This window comes from Callithrix jacchus, chromosome Y (assembly GCF_049354715.1).
Source record: "Callithrix jacchus isolate 240 chromosome Y, calJac240_pri, whole genome shotgun sequence".
NCBI classification, from domain to species: domain Eukaryota; kingdom Metazoa; phylum Chordata; class Mammalia; order Primates; family Cebidae; genus Callithrix; species Callithrix jacchus.
This window is the reverse complement of record NC_133525.1, coordinates 4,540,461-4,563,132: the sequence shown is the minus strand read 5'-3', so window position 1 is coordinate 4,563,132 and position 22,672 is coordinate 4,540,461. Positions and strand designations below refer to the sequence as shown.

At 39.7% G+C, this 22,672-nt stretch overlaps 1 pseudogene across 1 annotated transcript in view; it reads left to right on the top strand.

Moving 5' to 3' along the window:
- The first annotated feature begins 2,032 nt into the window (after positions 1-2,032).
- The window catches only part of LOC118150932 (ubiquitin carboxyl-terminal hydrolase 9Y-like), an 82,132-nt pseudogene continuing 61,492 nt past the window's right edge, over positions 2,033-22,672 (top strand). The window contains exons 1-5 of the transcript XR_013531920.1: positions 2,033-2,382; positions 4,188-4,218; positions 8,366-9,747; positions 9,904-9,951; positions 10,118-13,344. The product of XR_013531920.1 is annotated as a ubiquitin carboxyl-terminal hydrolase 9Y-like (transcript). The remainder of the gene's footprint in view (positions 2,383-4,187; positions 4,219-8,365; positions 9,748-9,903; positions 9,952-10,117; positions 13,345-22,672) is intronic.

Genomic DNA, 22,672 nt, shown 5'->3' with positions numbered 1-22,672 from the left:
TTACCTAATTTACTAGTTTATAGTACTAAATTGAGCTGTGATGTTTATAGGAAGTATGTTATACAATAACATCTTAGCAATGTTAAAGAAGAAAATTAGCCTATGTCTTAATCTGTCTACCTATCAAGACTTGTCTTTCAAAGGAGAAGTAAAGAAAGGTAGAAGTATAAGGCAGAAATAAGGTCTAAAGAAGCTTTTGGTTATGATTATTACTTGGGACATAGAGGTGGAGCAAAAAGTGAGCTTTGTTAGAGGTTAGAATACTTGCATTCTTTTTTTTTTTTTTTCTTTTTTTTTTTTAATAAAGTCTGGCTCTTGTCACCCAGGCTGGAGTGCAGTGGTGCCATCTGCGCTGACTGCAACCTCTGCCTCCCAGTTTCAAGCGGATGTCTTGCCTTGGCCTCCTGAGTAGGTGGGATTACAGGCACCTGCTCAGACAGTTGGCTGATTTTTTGTATTTTTAGAAGAGAAGGGTTTTCATCCTGTTAGCCAGGCTGTTCTTTAACTCACGACCTCAAGTGACCTATCTTGTCGACCTCCCAAAGTGATGAGATTACAGGACTGAGCCATCATGCCTGGCCAACAGTTGCATTTTTTTTTTTTTTTTTTCTTTTTTACTTATTCTTGTCTGGTGATCTTGGGCAATTAACCTTGTTTTTTTTTAATTTAAATTTAATTTTTTTTTTTAAGACAGAGTTTCACCATGTTGGTCAGGCTGGTCTTGAACTCCCCACTTGAGGTGATCCACCTGCCTTGGCCTACAAAGTGCTTGGACTACAGGCGTGAGCAACGACGCCCAGCTTTATAACTTTTTTTAAACGGAAAACCAAGGATAGCAATACATGTATTAAGAACTTCATAAGGTCTTAAGTATAACATGATATCTAACCTTAACAAATGTGCAATTCTGCAAGAGTGTGGTAGGTGGATACAAAAATGGACAAAATGTAATGAGAGTGAATCTGCAATATATCATATATTTTAAATCATGATCAAGTGGGGCTTTTCACGGGAATTTATGATGGATTTAAGATGAAAAATTAGTTAATGTAATATACCATACAATCACATTAAAGAACAAAGTCGAAGTAGCAATTGAATACGTCTTGCAGGACAGCACAAGGAGGTTTTTCTGGTATTCCGTCAGATAGGTGGCCTGGCCCAAGATTTTATGGAAAGAGCTATTATAGTGACCCTAAGCAAGAGTCTCAGGATAGGGTAGGTTTTCTTGCATGACACAGGAGGCGAGAAGTCGTGGCGCCTTAAAACCTGCTCTGTGAATTCCCAGGCGGCGCAGCAGGAATTCTCAGGTTCTCAGCATTCAGACTGACTTTTCTCTGAACTGTTCATCTTGGAATACTTGAAAACTGATGATGTTTTCATGCAGGCTCCTATCTGCCAAAGCAGACATAAACGATGCTGTAAAAACCAGTGGTGAAAGTGAAATCGTCAGAGCTACATAGTCGGGCCACGCAAGGTTAATCCCTTATTAGGCATATCACCTCTCCTGGCGTTGACTTTTTTTCTTGATTATGCCGTATAGTGAGTGGTAGCAGTTCACATTAGACTTGGAGTCTTAGTAAGCGCCTTTGGTCACTCCCGCCTGTCTAGTAGTCAGCTGTTTGCACAGGCAGCTACAGAAGTAAAGATTAGGGATAGGGAATTCTGTGGAAGTTCGCAAAGGGGCAGCAGGATAACCAGTGGCATCTTTGGGTATTTTTTATTGTATGTCCATCTATGCTGTTATCCCAGTGTTTGGTAATGGATACGATTCAGTCGGGAGTTAGGTTTCTGCATAGAGTACCAAAGTATTTCCAGTTCCGCTGTTTCTGGGTATAGGTAGAGTAGAAATGCGGCATAAAAATAAGAAGAGGCACAGACACCAAAGAGAATAAGGCTTAGATCAGCTAAGTGGACGTCCCGGGGGCGGGCCTTGGCGGGGGTGGGGTCTTGGAGGGTCGTGGCGCTGGGGTTAGTGGGAGTCTGCGCAGCTGGCTAAGCGGTCTGTGTCTTTTTTTTTTTTTTTTTGGTCGGCAAATTCCAACCCCCATATTGAGGGGTAGAGTCTACTAGATCGCCTGAGACACAGTTTAACCGATCCCCGCCAGTTACGGACGGACTGTGTTGCTCTCAGATTCTCCCTCTTTCAGTGTACTACTAGATCCTAACGAAGATTGTCTCTTTCTTGCGACATCACTCAGCGCTTCCTACTGGTGTCGGGACAGGAAGTCTCCGGAGAGACCCGGCCGAAAACCGCGAGTAAAGAAAAGTGGAGCCTAGCTAAAGACGCCTTTGTGTGAATAGTACAAAGTCACTCAGGAAAACCTCAGCACCTGGAATCCTTGTAAACTCAGCGACAACCCTACCGCGAGGCGAAAACAGGTAAAGAGGGATACTAAATGACAAGAGATAGCGGCACTGGTCACCTCTGTAAAGACGCCTTATAGACGAATGTCCGATTTTTTAAGCAATGCCTTTGTCAGGTACCCAGGCCGTAGTCATGGCCGCTTGACGAGAAAATATCTAATATCAAAATATTTTACTGATATTTGTTGTCCGTCTTTCCCACGTTTACGACCCCCGCTTCCCAACCACCAACAGACTTGCTTGAGATGACCTAGGAGGCTCAGGGGCTTCTGAGTATGTTAGTTTCTTATTTAACCCTACCCGGCAGGGGGCTTTTTATATCGCAGTGGTGCGCACACGAGCGAGCGGAACTTTAAGGAAAAATGGCCGCCTAGTCTCCCCCGGCCTTTCTTATTTTTCTTAATATCTAACATGAAGTGGTAGAATTAAATTTTCTGTTTTCACAGGAGGAACCCCTATTTGTGCTCCTCACCTCACTCAGCGCCACGGACTAACCGCTCTGGGTTACAGTCTTTGCCCCACTGTCCTGCACAGACTCAAAACTGGCTGTTACACTTAGACTAAACACCTTTTCCGAGGTACAATAATTAGGAACTAAGCTACGACTCCTCGGTCCTCGGACATTAGGCCACATTTTTTGTACACCTCCGGCAGGCACCCACACCATCTGACTAGAGGCCGCAAAACGTTAGGTTTTTGCTTTCTTAACACCTCCTCTTCCTTTCCTCTACTTTGCTAAACGCTAAAACGCAGTACGACATATTTTAATGAACATTTCGGTTCCAATTTAGTTTGCATCTTTCTCTTTTCTGTTTTGTTGTCTACAGAAACAACTTGTTTCTGTTACTGGTTGAACCTGATTCTGTATTGAAGCATTACGCATAACGTGATTTTTCAGTATCTTAAAATATTAACTTATTTTATATGGAGCAGCTGTGATACTAATTTCTATGAAGTTTTGTGCAAACTGGAAATTTACACAGGAATTTTAAACAACATGTATGCAAAGAATTTTATTTGTAAAATTCGCTTATAATTTTACTTAATTTACACTGCCCAATTTATCTTACAGTATTTGAATAACTTTTACAGAAGGTTTTTAAAGCTTGAAACATGTACGAAACCCTTAACTACTAATGCGGAGTTTTTGTTTGTTTAACGTTTTTTTTTTTTTGAAACGGAGTTTTGCTCTTGTTGCCTACACTGGAGTGCAGTGCCGTAATCTCTGCTCCCCGCAACCTCTGCCTCCCGGGATCCGGCAATTCTTCTCCTCAACCTCTGAGTAGCAGGGATTACAGGCGCTCACCACCTTGCCTTGCTATTTCTATTTTTAATAGACACGGGGTGTCTCCATGTTGCTCAGGCTGCTCTAGACCTCCTGACCTCAGACGATCTGCCCACCTTGGCCTCCCAAAGTGCTGGGATTACAGGCGTCAGCCACTGCGTCTGGCTTTTTTTTTTTTTTTTTTGGCCGGGGGTTGGGGGGCATGCTTTTTCTGGCCAACTCATTCATCCTCTAAGTTCAGAAAACATGACCACTATTAAGAAAGAAATCTGCATTTCTTTTTCCACGAAATTTACAACAGTTCTTTTCTTGGGGTTCATTCTCACTAGTCATTAACCGATAATTAAGTACTAAAACCATACCCTTAAACTTTAATAAACAGACCATAAAAAAAAAAAAAAAACCATAAACTTACACATTTTTCTTAGTCTAAGGCTCCGCAAAGGCGCAATTGTTTAAAAGTAGAGGATTTATTTTTCAGTTATAAAACCCATTTATATGCTTTTAACTTCCTCTTTTGAAACTATTCTTCCAGTTTGCGAAGAAAGCCTGAAGGTGATTCAAGGGTGAGTTGCAAATACTTTCTATTATACTGACTTGAAAAAGGATTGTCAGATTTTAATTATTTATTCTTATAGTTTCCTGTTAACAGTGACGGCGTGAATGTTTACTCTGTCAGTTTGGGCTTGCTGTTGTATTACTCCCTTTTGTGGGGTGGCATTAATAATTTATATGACTTTTCTTTTTAACTTGGAGGAAATTTTTATAAAGGCTACATAATAGCAACAACTTTATATTTGAGAATTACGTAATAAAAACTTTTTTGGGGGGGGGGCGGGAACGGAGTCTTGCTTTGTCACCCAGGTTGGTGTGCAGTGGCGCGATCTTGGCTTACTGCAGCCTCAGCCTTTCAGCTTCAAGCGATTCTCCTGCCTCAGCCTCCCGAGAAGCTACCACTACGGGAGTGCGCCACCACAGGCATGCGCCACCACACCAAGCTAATTTTTGTATTTTTGGTACAGAAGGATTTCGCCCTGTTGACTAAAATGGTCTCGATCTCTTGACCTTGTGATCCACCCGTGTCGGTTTCCTAAAGTGCTAGAATTACAGGAGTGAGTCACCGCGCCCGGCCAAGACATTTTTAACAGTAGATTATATTAACTATTACTGGAGCCTGTTTTGGTCTTTTTAATGTTATGGTACCTTAACAGTGAAAGTGGAAAAGAACGATTTACTGTGCCGGGAGCGGCGGCTCATGCCTGTAATCCCAGTACTTTGAGAGCCGACGCGGGTGAATACCGGAGATTAGTAGTTCGAGACCAGTCTGGCCAACATTCCTGTCTCTACTAAAAATACATAAATTAGCCGAGAATGGTGGTGGGCGCTTGGGTGTGATCCTAGCTACTTGGAAAACAGAGGCAGGAGAATCGAGGCAGAAGTTGCAGTGAGCCAAGTTCTGTGCCATTGCACTCCAGCCTGGGTGAGAGAGTGGACTGCGTCTCACCAAAGGGAAAAAAAAAGAAGGACGGAGCAGTGGCTCATGCTTGTACTAGCACTTCGGGAGACCAAGGCGGACCGATCATGAGGTCAGTAGTTTGAGACCACCTTGGCCAAATGGTGAACCCCCGCCCACTAAAAATACAATAGTTAGCTGTGCATGGTGGCAGGCGCCTAGCCCCAGCTGCTCAGGAGGCTGGGGTAGGAGAATTGCTGGAATCTGAGAGGCGAAGGTAGCAGTGAACCGAGATCAGGCCACTGCACCCTAGCCTGGGCGACAGTGAGACACCATCTCAGAAAAAAGAAAAAAGGATTTTATGTAGGTCTTTTTTTCTTCTAGGATGTTGAAATGCATTTTCCAATATCCAGTATTATGAACTTTTAATGGATATCTACTAATAGATTTTTAAAATCAGGTATTTACAATGCAGCTTACAGTTTTAGAAAGTAGATATTTATCTCAATTTTAACATTCAGTTCTTGGTTTGTTGCACAACTTAACACTTTCTTTTAGGTCTTGTTGTTTTATTAAGTTAGTTTTTAAACTACAATAGAAATTTCCTATATTTTAGCATTTTGATGTGGAAACCATCCTTTGCTTGAGTTAAAGATAATTATTTCAAATTCATGTCTTTTAAAATATGTACATTGAATGATTGGTAGTTTAAATATTTTGGCAATAAACTGGAAATATTTTTTGCTTACTGGGCAAGTTACTTTAACAACTTTATTGAAGTATAATTTACATATTATGTATTTCTTTTACATATAAACTGAGTGGTTTCTAATAAATTTTACAGAGTTCTGAAACTCTTCCAGCTTTAGAACATTTTCATCACTCCAGCAGATCCTTACTCCTTTTTGTTTTTTTATTGCGTTTTAGGTTTTGGGGTACATGTGCAGAGCATGCAATACAGTTGCATAGGTACACACATGGCAGTGTGTTCTGTTTGCTTTCTCCCCTTCACCCACATTTGGCATTTCTCCCCAGGCTATCCCTCCCCACCTCCCCCTCCCACTGGCCCTCCCCTTTTCCCCCCAATAGACCCCAGTGTTTAGTACTCCCCTCTCTGTGTCCCTGTGTTCTCATTTTTCATCACTCGCCTATGAGTGAGAATATGCGGTGTTTCATTTTCTGTTCTTGTGTCAGTTTGCTGAGAATGATGTTCTCCAGATTCATCCATGTCCCTACAAATGACACAAACTCATCATTTCTGATTGCTGCATAATATTCCATGGTGTATATGTGCCACATTTTCCCAATCCAGTCTATCATCGATGCTCATTTGGGTTGATTCCAGGTCTTTGCTATTGTAAACAGTGCTGCAATGAACATTCGCGTGCATGTGTCCTTATAGTAGAACGATTTATAGTCCTTTGGATATATACCCAGTAATGGGATTGCTGGGTCAAATGGAATTTCTATTTCTAAGGCCTTGAGGAATCGCCACACTGTCTTCCACAATGGTTGAACTAATTTACACTCCCACCAACTGCAGTAAGCCTTTTAATTCTTTTTTTGTGTGTGTGTGAATAAGATGCTTCTTCTGGAAAATTAGATTATTACAGTTACTGTTAGAAGCAACAATACCAAAAACTAAAATTGAAAGAAAGAGTTATGACTATTTAATCGTAGGATCTTTTTATAATAATAATAATAAAAGATTTAAAAACAAATGATTTGTTACTTAAAATTGTTGAGGAAACTTAATTGTTTCTTTGGTAAACATTGTTGCTGAATGTAGCTATTGACAATGTAAATAGCTTGCTTGGTTTAATAGTAACACCTGATTTTTAGAAGGATTGAGTAGATCTGCAGTTTAGTGAATGAACTAGCATAGTGATCCCTTCCCAATTCTATTTGGAGGTTTACAAATTGGGATTGTAACTAATGTGGTAAGGTGTCCATTGAGTAATTCTTTATCATGATTTTAAATATACTAAGATTTTGATCCTCCCTCCCTGCCTCCCTCCCCTTCCCTTCCTCCTCCTCTGCCTCCCTCCATCTTTCCTTCTCTCCCTTTTTTCCTTCCTTCCTTTCCTTGTTTTTCTTTCTTTAGTCTTTTTTTTTTTAATCGGAGTCTTGCTCTGTCTCTCAGGCTGGAGTGCAGTGACGTAATTTTGGCTCACTGCAGCCTCTGCTTTCCAGGGTCAACCATTTCTCTGCCTAAGCCTCCTGAGTAGCTGGGATTATAGGTTCCCACCACCATGCCCAGCCAAGTTTTGTGTTTTTATTAGAGACAGGGTTTAACCGTCGTGGCCAGGCTGGTTTTGAACCCCTGACCCTCATGATCATCCCCATTGGCCTCCCAAAGTGTAAGATTCATTTCTTAATAATTTCATTTTGAAATCACTTAGGTATGTAATTTCGAGATGTAAAGAAACTACCACAGATATTTTCATATATTTTAATTTTGAAATGAATAGCAAACAGTTAACCAAAAGTATTAAGTGCTAAAGTATATATGGATTGTTGCGTTTGAAGATCCATTTCTGTAGAGTAATCTTTACCATAAAATAGTATTTAGGTTGATAATAGAAATGATTACAACGTTAAGGACATTTGGGTGGTATCAGTAGTGTTTATCTTAGACCCAGGCTCATACACAATGCTGGTGGTCAGGTTTTATGTATGCAATTTACCTGCTTTTTGAAATGTTAAACAGAATTACCTACTATATTCACTAATCCTTGAATTATTACTAGTTCTTGAGAGACACAAATGGTGAAGATATTTAGTAAATTTTGAAGCAAATTGACACTGCTGTCGCATTTTTGTTGCATTTTACAGAAAAATCTTAAGCAGATTGGAAATATAATATTGGTTGTTTTCAATAGATAGTTTGAGAAGTGTACTGTTGTATGACATATGGGAATCTTTATATGCAGAATTAAAATTTTGTGGAATTGTTTATTGAATGTTCACTACAGATTAAAACATTAAAGTAATTCATTATATTAGGGGATTATAATATGTGAATCTTGCACACCTATCTGAAGATTTTGTGTGCCAAATTCTATGAAATGGTATTTTAGTGCTTAAGTTTTCAGTTTACACAGAACACCTAAGTACTGTGCAGTAATTTGTGAATGTACACGTAATTTGGACCTTTGAATTCCTACTCATGTTATTTAGAAGTCAGAGACAAATTTTTATTTTGGTTCCTTGAAAAACTGGTTTTTAGTTTCTGCATTGAATTTTTTTGTTACATTTAGGAATGGATACAGCAAAATAATATCTTATCCATAGTCTTGGGAGACAGTCTTCATCAACCACATTATGTAGAAAAGCTAGAGAAAATTCTCCGATTTGTGATTAAAGAAAAGGCTCTTACATTACAGGACCTTGATAATATCTGGTCAGCACAGGTAAGAAATTGAGCTGTAACTATTTTCTAGGAAAGATACTGAAAATGAGAAAATTTGTGGTAATCCTTATGTAATGGTTAGCAATTTAGTATTGCCTGCCTTTTGCTGATGCATATGTTATTTATGGAAAGAAATCCTACCGAATTTTTTAAGCAAAAAATAACTTTTCTGTCTTTTTATATACTAATGCGTAGCACCTTACAGATGGTTTTAAATGAAAGAGGTATATCGCAAAATAATTATCATTAAAGGAATGATTGTTGGAAGAGTATAAAGAATCTGCAGTTGGAGTTTTTCACCTATATAATGCATAGAAGAAACAAATGTCACAAGAGAGGCATTACTGTGATGTTTAAGAACTTAGGATTATTACAGAAGATTGTGGCTGTTTATTAAAAAAGAAAACCAAAAGCCCTGGTTTCAGAGACACGAATCCATTTTTTTTTTTTTACATTATCTTAATGGCAGGTTTCTATTCATGAGTCACTTGGGGTGTTTGTTAGGCACTGGTTCATAAAGCTAGTTTTTCCCTTTTTTTTTTTTTTTTTTTAAGAGAAACAACAAAAATTGAGCACTTTAGCTTTGGGTTTTTAAACAGTCCACTATTTTGAACTCTTTTTCTGTTTTATTTGTAAATACCTTCTAGTAAGTTTTTATATTAATTTCCAAAGTTTACTATTTATACCCCAAAAAACTCAAATTGCCAAGTATTAAATTACAGTTCTAAAGCATTTTAAATAGTAAGAATTCTGTTATTACCTCAAATGAAGTAGGGATGTTTATTAAGTAATGGGGATTGTTTTAGTAGAACTATTTTGTTCCTTCTATTAAAATTTAACTATGCTATTGTGACATGGTAAAAGTTTTATAAAATTATATACTTTAATTATACTTCTGCTTTCTGTCGAAATTGCTCTCTGTAACTCTGATGTCACAGGCAGGTTGTCTAAACTTATGTTATCTTGGCCCCTGTCACTTGTAATAAGTACTTAAGTTCTGTAATTTTTATTCTATTTAGGCAGTGTGTAAACTAATGCTCATCTTGACTTCTTTGAACCATTTAAGTAACAATCAAATGTTCGAAGACTCTCACTCTTGTTCTTGCCCAGGAGGTGGTTTACAGGATGTTCAAGCCTACTAGCCCTCAGGAATGTCTAAAGCCCCTCACTTCCACCCCTGCCGAGGTGGTGGTTTACGGGCATAAAGCTCTTGACACGCTCATTTTGAAGGTATGGATTGGAGAGACACGAGTCCTCAATGGTCGCCGGCAGTAAAGACCCTGCAATTTGACATACATTTATCTTAATAATTAACTTTCTGTGCTCATTCTAATAAAACACTATAATTTTTTGTTTGCTTTTTATTCTATTTTGTTTTTTCAACAGGCAGATATTTCTCCTGGACAACTTGATCGTCTTTTTGATTGCTTTAAGGTACTAGCTTGAATAGTAAACTGTTGCCAAATAGAAAAGCATTGCCAGTTAATTCTAAGTAAAGTTAATTAGATTTCTTTTGCTTATAGACAGTGTGCTTACCTAACATTTTCATCCAAAAATCTCTCATGAAAATGAATTGGTTATTGCTGTTTATTCCAAACAGAGCATAACAATTTTTGTTAAAATAATTTCATCGAAGATGGCCAATCGATAACAGCTCGGGATTGCAGCTCTCAGTCAAAGCACAGAGAACTAGAGGACGCCACACTTTCAGACAAATTCTGGTCGCTCACGAAGCACAAGATCCCCAGTGGAGGAACCACACAGGTTGCCAGCGCGACTCTTGTGACTGGGGCAGCGGCTTCGCGGGCGCCTCGGTGGCAGCTCTCAGAGCACAGTAAACAGGGCCGGCTCCCCTTCTGACCGAGGTTTGGAGGACCTACATGGGTCCCCAGACGACTCCTAAGGCCGGCGCAGCGGCTGTGATGGCACCTCAGCGTGGCAGCTCTCGGCGCAGAGTAAAGGAGACTGGTACCCCTTCTGACCGAGGTTTGGAGCCCCGGGAAGGTAGAGTCACCCATTACGGACACAAGAAGGAAGCCAGACAGGAGAATCCTGGGCAGAAAAGCACCATCAGTCTCAACGCTGCCATTCTGGCCCTGGGAACTAACAACTTGGATGTCCACTCAAGAGACCTAATCTGAAAGTTGGTAATTTCAAAGACGACAGGAGGATAAATTTACAATCATGGGAAGAAACCAGCGTAAAAAGGCTGAGAATACGCAAAATCAGAACGCCTCTCCCTCTAAAGACGATCACAGTTCCACATCAACAATGGAACAAGGCTTGAGGGAGAACTAGCGCATCCCAATGACAGAATCACTCTTCAAGGAATGGATAATAAGAAACTTCTGTGAGTTAAAAGAACATGTTGTAGCCCAACTTAAAGAAACTATGAACCTTGAAAAAAGGTTTGACGAAATCCTATTGAGAATAGACAAATCAGAGAGGAATATAAGTGAATTAATGGAACTGAAGAATACAATACAGGAACTCTCCAAGAAGTATGCACAGGTTTAAACACTCGAATTGTTCAAGCAGAAGAAAGGATATCAGAGGTCAAAGTCCAACTTAATGAAATAAAACAAGAAGACAAGATTAGAGAACAAAGGATAAAAAGGAATGAGCAAAGTCTCCAAGAAATGTGGGACTATGTGAAAAGACCAAATTTACGTTTTATAGGTGTACCTGAATGCCACGGAGAGAATGAATCCAAGCTGGAAAATACCCTTCAGGATGTTATTCAGGAAAATTTTCCTGAACTAGCAAAGCAGGTCAATATTCAACCCCAGGTAATACAGAGAACACCACAAAGATATTCATCAAGAAGAGCAACCCCAAAGCACATAATCGTTAGATTCACCAGGGTTGAAAAGAAGCAGAAAATACTAAGGGCAGCCAGAGAGAAAGGCCAGGTTACCCACAAAGGCAAGCCTATCAGACTTACAGCAGATCTCTCAGCAGAAACTCTACAGGCCAGAAGAGAGTGGGGGCCAATATTCAACAACCTCAAAGAACAAAACCTTCGGCCCAGAATTTCATATCCAGCCAAACTAAGCTTCACAGCTGAAGGAAAAATAACATCTTTTATGAACAAGCAACTACTCAGAGATTTTATTACCACCAGGCCTGCTTTACAAGAGCTTCTGAAAGAGGCATTACACATAGAAAGAAACAACCAGTATTAGCCTTACTAAAAATATACCAAAAAGTAAAGAACACCAACATAAAGAAGAATTTTCATCAACGAATGGATATAACAGCCAGTTAACATCAAATGGCAATAATCCTAAATTTAAATCGACTAAATCCCCCAATCAAAAGACACAGCCAAAACCCAACAGCATGTTACATCCAGACCTATTTCACATGCAAGGATACACAAAGACTCAAAACAAAGGAATGGAGAAAGATTTACCAACCAAATGGAGAGCAAAAATAAATAAATAAATAAATAAATAAATAAGGAGTTGCAATTCTCATATGGGATAAAATAGATTTTAAAGCAACAAAGATATAGTGGTAAAAGGATCAATACAACAACAAGAGCTAATGATCCTACCACCCAGATACATAGAGACTTAGATTCAGTGAGACAGAAAATTAATAAGGATATCAAGGACTCGAACTCAGATCTGGAATAAGTAAACTTAATAAATATATATAGAGCGCTCCACTTCAAATGCATAAAATATACATTCTTGTCAATACCACATCACACCTACTCATAGGTTTAAATGAAACATTGATTGGCCATTATTAATACCCATTTTTTTTTTTCAGAATAAAGCAGTATTTCTGTTCATCCTCCCTCTCTCTCTTCCTCTTTCTTTCTCTCCTTTACTCATTTTTTTTTTCTTTCCTTCTCTCAAAAAAAGAAATCAACTTGTAAACCTCTAGATACGGGTCAGCAATGTCTCTCTCATTGCTTGAATTCCTTCCTTCCCTTCCCTTTCTCCCTCCCTCCCTCCTTCCCCCCTTCCTTCCTTCATCTCTTCCTTCCTCCCTCTCTTCCTCCTTCCGTCCCTTCCTGCCTTCCTCCCTTCCTCCTAAAAAAAAAAAAAAAAAAAAAAAAATTTCATCACAAATGTAGAATCTTAATGTTCTTTCACTTAGATTATTGCTTTGAATTTGTTTCCACTGGCACTTTTCATTTTGATTTTGGTTAAAATAACCTGTAGAAATGCAGAGAATAATTGGAAAATGAGGTATGAAACATTCAGGTTCTTTGGAGTTATATATACGGCCATATAGAAATGAAATTCAGAAAGCAAGAGGTTTCTAATGTCATAATGTCACTTTTAAAGGCATTTTGTTACAATGGTCTAGCTGGTTTTTAAGGCTGGTGAATTTATGGATCAAAAATATAAGCCCATTTGTCATTATTCATAAATACCTATTTCAGTAAATTAGATTTTTGTTGGGAGCTTTAGTTGCTAATCAACCACAAGAGAGTGTAATAGCTTGGCCTTTCTTTTTTAAGTGTAGATTCATATATTCTATCACCCTGCTATGCTATTTCTGCATATATGCCCTAGAGAAACTCATGAATATGTTTACTAAGGTATGTGTGCAACAGTATTTTAACAGAATTGTTTTATTAGTAACTGGAGAAAACTTAAATATCTGTATATTACTGAAGGTTAAGTAAACTGTGAACTCTTTTTTGTTTGTTTATTTGTTTTTTTGAGACGAAGTTTCGCTCTTGTTACCCAGGCTGGAGATGGCATGATCTCGGCTCACCGCAACCTCTGTTTCCTGGGTTCAGGCAATTCTTCTGCCTCAGCCTCCTGAGTAGCTGGGATTACAGGCATGCACCACCATGCCCAGGTAATTTTTCTATTTTTAGTAGAGATGGGGTTTCACCATGTTGACCAGGATGGTCTAGATCTGTTGACTTTGTAATCCACCCGCCTCGGCCTCCCAAAGTGCAGGGATGTGGACTGTTTTTATGTGGAACACTACATGACAATGAAAATTTACACACTGTAACAATTTAGTACATAGACAGATTTTGCCAGTGTGGAGTATGTAGAGAAAAGAAAGAGAATTATATACAGAAGTCAGAAGTGACCTGGATAATCGTTTCACAACTGTTTTTGAATTCTCACTTACCACCCCAGATGTGTTAAACTAGAATTACCACAAAAAGGGATTAGGAGGCTTCATCTTACTATGCCAGCATAATATGAATTTGTTTGAGATCACTTTTTATGTATTTTAATCTGCTGTAAGTATATCAAAGGTGTAGGCAAGGACATCAATATTGAGAAATTATTTTTGATATTTTCAATTAATTTCCTATTGCTTTTAGTCCTGAGATAACTTCTCAAACAGTAATGCAGCAAGACAGCCATAATCACAGTGGAGGATCTAGTGTCAGTTTCTTTCTTTTTTTTCTCCCCTCTCCTTTTTAATTCAAAAATTTTCAAGATGACCTTAGTGTAATTATAATTTTTAAAAGTACATTATGTTTCCGGGCATGGTGTCTGACACCTGTATCCCAGCCCTTTGGGAGCTCACATGAAGTCAGAAGTTCAAGACCAGATTGGCCAACATGATGAAACACCATCTCTACTAAAAATACAAAAAATTAGCTGGGCATGGGTCACACCTGTAATCCCAGCTACTCAGGAGAATTGCTTGAGCCTGGGGGGCAGAGGTTGCAGTGAGCTGAGATCACACCACTGCACTCCAAATTAGTTTTTCCTTTGCTTCTCACTCATTCTCTTTTTCAGGAGTGGAAACCCTAAGTGCTGTTAGGGAGATTGGAAATTCGTCTTCCTGATGACTTTCTGCTGGAGAGAGGCATTGTGTGGGGAACTGTAGCTAGGATTTCTCCAATGGATGGTTTAGGGTCTCAGATGAAAGGAATGTTTATGCATGGTTCCATTTAAATGAGCATTTGGAACTTGACAGTTCCTAAGTGAAAAGAAACAGTTTGGGTTACTAGTGCTTGTTTACTAAAATGATACAAGGAGTGGGTAAAGACACCTTTAAAATTTGGAGGCTGTAGACATAACACTCACAACTGGTGACTATGGCTGTGCCCGTTAAGATTTGAGTGCATGGGGCTTGGCTTTGTTGAATTTCCTTGCTCTTACCTTCCCCAAAAGTGAAACCTCCAGTCCTCCAGGTTATAGGTTACCTGGCAGCATTTGTAGGATAGTCACTCTGAACTAGAACATTGTTCCAGGTTTTTACATTTCACATCCCTTTCTGTTTACTTTGAGCTGCAGCCAGAGATCACTCATTGGTTTACAGGCGTAAGCATGGTTAGTTTAAAATGTAGGCAAGTAGCCAGACAGAGTGGCACACACCTGTAATCCCAGCACTTTGGGAGACTGAGGTGGGCCCATGACAAGGTCGACACCATCGTGGCCAACATGGTGAAACCCCATACACCTGTAGCCTCAGCTACTCGGAAAGTTGCTTGAACCTGGGAAATGGACGTTTCAGTGAGCAGAGATTGTGCCACTGCCCTGCAGCCTGGGCAACAGAGCAAGACTCTGTCTCAAAGAAAAAAATAAAAACTAGGCAATAGCATAAAAAACAATTAATGAGACTAGAAGTCAATGACAGATATGTAAGTGTGGAACATAATTTCCTTCTTTCCAGTCCTCATTTCTGTTAAGAACAAATTTTGGTAAGATTAAGTTGTTTGCACAATACAGTTTACTTTTAATCTTGGTCTGATTATTTGCATAAAGTACAGCAAAAATAATTATCTTTACACAGGTCTTTTAGATAGGCTTTGATGAAACTTTGTTCTACAAGGAATCTCAGATGGGACTTTGTGAAGCCAAACCTAGCTAAGGGTTTGTACCCTCAGAAACCTGTGAGTTAGGTAAACTTGTCTTTTCTTGAGGTTCCAAGAGCATGGTGTGCCCAGGCCTGTTAGAAAGTGACATTCTTTACTTGCCTCAAGGTAGGAACTCTGTATGTGAGCTGTGTAGACACGGCATGAAGCCACTTTTCCCAAGGGGCTTTTATTGGCTGTCAAAGTCAAGACAGATTCATTCAAGGGAAATACACACCTTTCCGTCAAAGCCTTGGTTAAACAACCAGTTTTTCCAATTGTGTACTGTTGTAAAATGAAATGGTTTCTTACTGCACTGATGCAAGCAACCATATTATAATTAAAAGTCAAGAATTTTAGAGGAACCAAGCAGAAAGAAACAAATATGCTCTAAACCTTGTTCGCAGGAGCATGTTAAAGGCAGTAGCTACCTAGCTCAAGACAAGTTTCCTTGACTCTGAAAAAAAAAATAAGGATTAGCAATGTTCCAAGCATAAGCCAAAAAGATCGCTCTATATTTGTAAACATTTCAGCTTTGCCTGAGTCCTGTACATTCTTCTGTTATCAGAAACCTGGGTTTGAGAGCACCTGTTAAAGTTTCACAGCTATTATAAACTGTTTTTTTGAAGACAATTCAAGCAAGACAGTAATTGTCTATAAATGACAAATTGTCCAACATGGTTGCAGTTAAGAGCATGATTCACAAATACGATTATTTCCATGATTTACAATAGCCCAACATAAAAACCTTGATTGTGATTAACCACATATTCAGGCACTAGAACCTCAGATGTTCCATAAAATTATTCCATCAGTCTTTAATATTATATGGAAATCCTCCTATTCAAGAGAGAAAGTTAAATTTCACCCTTGATTTAGGAGAATTGCTTGAACGCGGGAGGCAGAGGTTGCAGTGAGCCAAAATTAGGTCATTGCAATCTAGCCTAGCGACAGAGTGAGACTCCGTCTCAAAAAAAAAAAATCGCCCTTGTATTAGTTTACTATTAATGTTAGCCCCAATTTTTAATGAAACCTTATAGATAATCCTATTCAGTTTTAACCAGTTTGACCATGAGGTGACATTTTCACAAACATGTTATAACCCTTTACCTGTTTTGACAAAGAACAGATTGACATCTTAAGAAAACCTTGTTGTGCTTTTATTTAAATGTTTAATTTACAGAAAAAAACAACCTATAATACCCTTTTGAATTTAGCTACAATGTTCATACACAATTTCCTTTGCAAGATTAATTTTTTCAGTGTTTTCAATTTGGTTAAACTTTCTGCTTTAAGTTTAAGAACACAGTTCTTTATCCGTAAGCAAAGTGTACATTTCAATGTCTTATAATCTTTTACTGAAAACACATTTACTGCTTTTATATACCTTGCATACAGATCTACTTTCAGTAGTTTCAATTACATGTCAAAATGGTAACCCTTAAGAATTTTTAACTTTAATGAAAATCCGGGGCCGGGTATGGCATCTCAGGCCTGCAGACCCAGCACTTTGGGAGGCCAAGGCAGCCAAATCACAAGGTCAGAAGATCGACACCATCCTGGCCAACATGGTGAAACCCTGTCTCTACTAAAATAAAAAAAAATAAAAAGAATAGCCAGGTGTGGTGGCTACTTGGGAGGCTGAGGCAGGGGAATTGCTTGAACCCTGGAGGCGGAGGTTACGTTCAGCCAAGATTGCACTACTACACTTTAGCCTGGGTGACAAGATCGAGATTCCATTGCAAAATAAAAAAATAACAAAAAAAACCCCTGCTTGTTTGTTTTAATTATGTGCGAGGTGAAGATAAAGTTTGATTCCTTTCAGCCTACCTATGGGTGTATTACTTCCATATGTTCCCAGGCCCTACCAATTGTGAATCAGGCACTTTACAACCTTAAAATACTTAGTGTAGCTGTTATCTTACCTGCATAATTTAGACCACATTTTTATAACTTAAAGACGCTTGTGTTTTACCAATAATTTCTAAGAAACTATTTTTACTTTTAAAGATGAAAGCCATGTGAACTGAAAGGTACTACAGCTTTTATTTTTTCCCTAAAAATATTTGATTTAAGTCCTTATTTATTTAGGCTAGTTAACTAGAGCTCTTTTTATAGACATCCTATACATATCACATATATTACTACATAGACAGAAGAAGATACAACAGCTTAGGGTGTAGCCCTCAAGAGCAAGGCTGGGAACACAGTTTCCATTGCCTATGGCATAGGTGAAAGACAAAGACAGATTTTGAAAGGGACTTATTTACCTCTAATTACGGGGATTCCATGAGGAAAATAGAAATTTCTTGCAAAATGGGATTTATGGTGCCTTGTCTGTTTTCTCAAGAAATCCGAGGTCACGAGAATTCATTCCAGGGTCTTTCATGTATGCACCAAGAGTGGCAAGACAGAGTGAAAGAAGTTATTTCATTTGACTGACAGACCTTCTGTAGAAAAACAAGGTCTAGAAAAACATCAGGGCCTTTTAAATATACCCATAGCTTAGATATCTACTTTGAATTAAGTTGGGCACCCTATCTGGGGGGGAGGGGGATGGGGAGGAGACATAGTCTCACTCTGTAGCCCAGACTGGAGTACAGTAGCATAATCTTGGCTCAGTGCAACCTCTGCTCTGCCTCCCAGGTCCAGTTCAAGCAATTCTGCTTCAGCCTCCCAAGTAGCTGGCATCACAGGCATGCACCCCCATGCCCAGCTAAGTTTTGTATTTTTAGCAGAAATAGGGTTTCACCATGTTGGCCGGGCTGGTCTTGAACTCCTGACCTTAAGGTGATCTACCCACATTGGCGTCCCAAAGTGCTGGGATTATAGACATGAACAACTGCGCCTGGCCAAATAGAGCACTGTTTTAAAAAATCCTTTTTCATTAATTAAAACTTTACAGAGCATGTAAATAGTGATTGTTATTTATTTTACCACTTTCTTCTACTAGCTGTTCATAGTTATATTCAGGTTCTCCAGTTTTCTCTGGGAGAAAGTGGTTCAGGCAAGGACAGGTTTTAACAGGACAGCAGATCCCTTTGGCAGCAAAGCTTGATATCTGAGAAGGCAATTTGTCTATTAACCAAAGCGTTTCCTTAAGGGACAGCAGTTCTTCCATATTTTATGGGGTGGTAGCAGTTAAATTAGGCTGGGTGTGGTGGCTTATACCTATAATCCCAGCACTTTGGGAGGCTGAGGCAGGCAGATCACCTAAGGTTAGGATTTCAAGACGAGCCTGGCCAGTATAGTGAAATCCCACCTCTACTGGAAATATGAAAAATGAGCCAGGTCTGAAGGCACATGTCTGTAAGCCCAGCTGCTTGAGAGGCTGAGGCATGAGAATTGCCTGAGAGGCTGAGGTTGCAGTGAGCTGCGCTGCTTCACTCCAGCCTGGGCAATAGAGTGAGACCCTGTCTCAAAAAAAAAAAGTTATTTCCCATGGTTAACCCCGTAGCGTCTAGCATCAGCAAGGCACACCGTAGCTGCTTGGAGGAGGGCTGACCATCCTTTAGCCATCAAGTTAATTTCCTTAAGTTACCTACTGGCTATTGAGCCAGACCTCTGTCCTTAAAAATTCCAGGGCCATTTCCTTTCTTTCCTGATGCACAGAGACTGATGCTTTCCCTGTGAGAAGATTGAGGACTGGTGTTTTAAGTAAAGCTTACTTTAGGGTCTTATAGGCTTTTTGAGCTTCATAGTCCCAACTTGGGGGGTGAGTTTTAACTGTTTGAGTTTCTCTTAGAAGGTAGTATAAAGGGAGATCCAATTCCCTGTACTCAGGTATTCACAGTCTTTAAAATCCATTAATGCCTAATAATCCGCTTGACTGGTAAAGGAAATAGACTTAATCATTTTCTCACCTAGTTCTCCTGTCCCTTCTGACAAGACTAGACCTAGGTGCTTTACTGAAGTCTGATAGAGCTGAGTGTTAGATTTTGAGACTTCCTTGATTGGGGCACAGAGGAGAGGGTCATTTACACACAGCAGAGTTTTAACTTGAGGATGAGAAATTTAGATTTTCAACAGGATCTGTTTCGTTAACTTTCTTCCCATATTAGGACTGCTTGAGTAATAGATATGTTTTTTATTGAATTGGGAGAGAAAGAGGTGTATTTCACTAAAGTTTCTCACATACCTTGCAAAAAGCTGGAGTGATTTTCATCTAGTTTTTGATCTGTCATGGAACGCTTGGAATACTTAACAGGTCTGGCTCTAATCTCCTGCAAGTCCTTCATTATACACATTTGTAAAAGTTTCCCTCTCCATTTTCTGATGCTATCATCATAGTCTCATTTAGATCCTTTACGGGCACTGCCACTTTTCTCATGGCTTTCCCTTCCCTAGAACATTCTTCCAGGAGCATTTAAATACTTGGCTTATATCCTGGAAGGCTACATATGTGAGTGAAATTGGGTCTTTCCCAGAGTGAACTGTCTGAGGGTTAAAGGGGATCCAGGCTGTATTCAACGGGAGTGTAGGTTTGAAGATGGGGTCCCATGTATCTAGAAAAGAGATAAGAGGCATCCCTCAGTGTCTTTCTTTTACTGAGTGACTCAGGATGGGGAGGAAGACAGAGTAGGCTCCCTGCCAACTGTTTTTCCCTCTTTGGTTACTAGTTCCCAGCACCATGTTGAATGTGTCACCCATGGTTGCAGGTGTGACCCCAAAACCATGGTACCAGAGGAACTAAGCTGTGGGGCTAGTCATGCTCACCATGTGGCTTTAGTGCTCTGCTGGTGCACTAAAGTACCCTTTGACCTTCTAGATGTCTATGGTCTGTGTGACTTCTTGACGGATGGGTCTCGAGGTATAGTACTAGTTGCATTGGGGCAAGGCCCTTTAGTGGAGGGAGTGGTGTATTTTTTTTTTTTTTAATGGAGTGTTGCTCAACTGCCCAGGCTGGAGTGCAGTGGTGTAATCTCGGCTCACTGCAACTACTGTCTCCCAGGTTCAAGCAATTTTCCCGTCTCAGCTTCCAAGCAACTGGGATTACAGGCACCTGCCATCATGCCCAGCTAATTTTTGTACTTTAGTGGAGACAGGAGTTTTACCATCTTGGTTAGGCTGGTCTTGAACTCCTGAACTCAGGTGATTCACCTGCCTTGGCCTTCCAAAGTGTGAGGATTACAGGCATGAGCCACTGTCCCTGGCCTGAACAGTGTTTTACTATTATCTCTGTCTTCCCTTGCTGTGGTTTTTGTGAAACATTGAAACCTGAAAGAATGGGACTGATTGACTTTCAAACATAAAATCTTCTTGTTTAAATGCCAGTGTAGATGGATGTAAAACAGATGCCTTAAAAGAATATATGAATTAAATAGCTGCCCTCTGTACTGTAAAAGTGGAACTTTCCTATTTACAGATGGGGCATGGAGCCTAGTCCCTTAATAGGGGGATATAAGAGGGAGAGGAACTGGCAAACTAGTAATTTTGGGTATCAGGCCAACAAGGGTCCTCATGGAGAGAGAGAGAAAAAAAAAAATCCTGTCCCCCTAGGTGGCGCTGTAGAGTTTGAAAAGTTAGAGCACTTGACTCCATCTTAATCAGAGTAAGTTAGAAAGAGAGATTTTGGGTTCAATAATCTGTCCTCGAGAATGCCTCCCAGCAGAAGAAAATTAACTTGTCTCATAAAGGAACTGTTTAATTTATGGGACAGTGTTGGGGTTTTACATGGAGGGAAGAAACAACCCAAATAGAAAGGGAACAATCCAAATGAAGAGGAAAGAGGATACTCACTTGGTATGAAATAACCCCCTGTACAGTGCCATGAATATCAGTCATTGGAGACAAAAAGCCTTTACTAGGTGAAAGTTTAAATTGAAATCCTGAACTCCTCGTGTCTCAAGGAAATCCCAGACACATCAATTCTCTAAATTACATTTTTGATTGGTAAGGCACCAGCTGACTATACAACAAGATTACATGCCAAAGTTGTGAAAACATACAACATTACATACAAAGAGGAGACAGGAGACATGCTAGCCACAAAAGAGAAGGAAAATGAAATAGAAAAAGATAAAATCCTTGTGCTGACACCTGGACAGCTCCCCAGGTCCGGATGGGAGTTAGGCCAAGGCCCTTCAGATACTACTGTGGTGTCTTCAGTTACCCTGGGACCTCCTTCCCTTCCATCTCCACCTTATGGCTAGGCCCTCCATGAAAGGAAACTGGATTGGAATAGATACAAAGCCTCAGAAATGAAAGTAAGGGGTTAAAGGACTGCCCGTATTTTTTTGACAAATTCCCTTCTTCCCAGGCAGTACACCAAAATATGTTTCAGTCTCACCAAGGCACCTTAACGTAGCAGTTTCTCATTGCCTTAACTAGTACCCCACATTCTTTATCCTGTGTCCAAGAAAATTAAGAAATGTGGGCACAAAGGTGGAGTTGGAGCAAAAATTTAGTAAGTGAAAGACAAAAGCTTTCCGTAGCAGAGAGAGGAGTATGAGTAGATTGCCAGGTTATAGCTGAATTCAAAAGGTTTTAGAAGAAACTCCTCTCATCTCTTTAGCAGTTTGAGTAACTTATCAGTTGCTACCTGTGCAACTCCCCCTATCTTTTGCAGTTGCAAGTATGTATCCAGACAAGCCCCCCTCCTCCCTGTGCAAGTTTCCACCATGTGTATGCTGGTAAAGTGGAGGAAACTTTTCAAGAGGGAACTCACTAAATTATACGAAGTTGCTGATCTCTATGTAGGTGCAGCCTGAGTTTTTCCCAAATGATTGCTCCTTTCTTTCTCCCTCACCAAGTTGAGTGGTAATTTCATATTTATTTATTTATGTATTTAATTTTTTTTTTTTGAGACGGAGTTTCGTTCTTGTTACCCAGGCTGGAGTGCAGTGGCGCCATCTCGGCTCACCGCAATCTCCGCCTCCTGGCTTCAGGCAGTTCTCCCGCCTCAGCCTCCTGAGTAGCTGGGATTACAGGCACGCGCGACCATGCCCAGCTAATTTTTGTATCTTTAGTAGAGACAGGGTTTCACCATGTTGACCAGGATGGTCTCGATCTCTTGACCTCGTGATCCACTTGCCTCGGCCTCCCAAAGTGCTGGGATTACTGGCTTGAGCCACCGTGCCCGGCCATCTTTCAGTAAATTCTTATTTGGGTTGTTTCCTCTTTTGACTATTGGGAATGATAATGACTGCTCTGAAAATTCAGTTACAAGTTTTTGTTTGTACATTTTTTTTGTATTACTGAAAAATATTCCATGATAGAGATAGATTATATTTTGTTTATCCATTAATCTGTTGATGACCATTTAGGTATTTCCCACTCTTGAGCTTTTATGAGTAATGTTATTATAAATATTGGTGTACAGCTTTCTTTGTACACATATATCCTCAGTTGTCTCAGGGA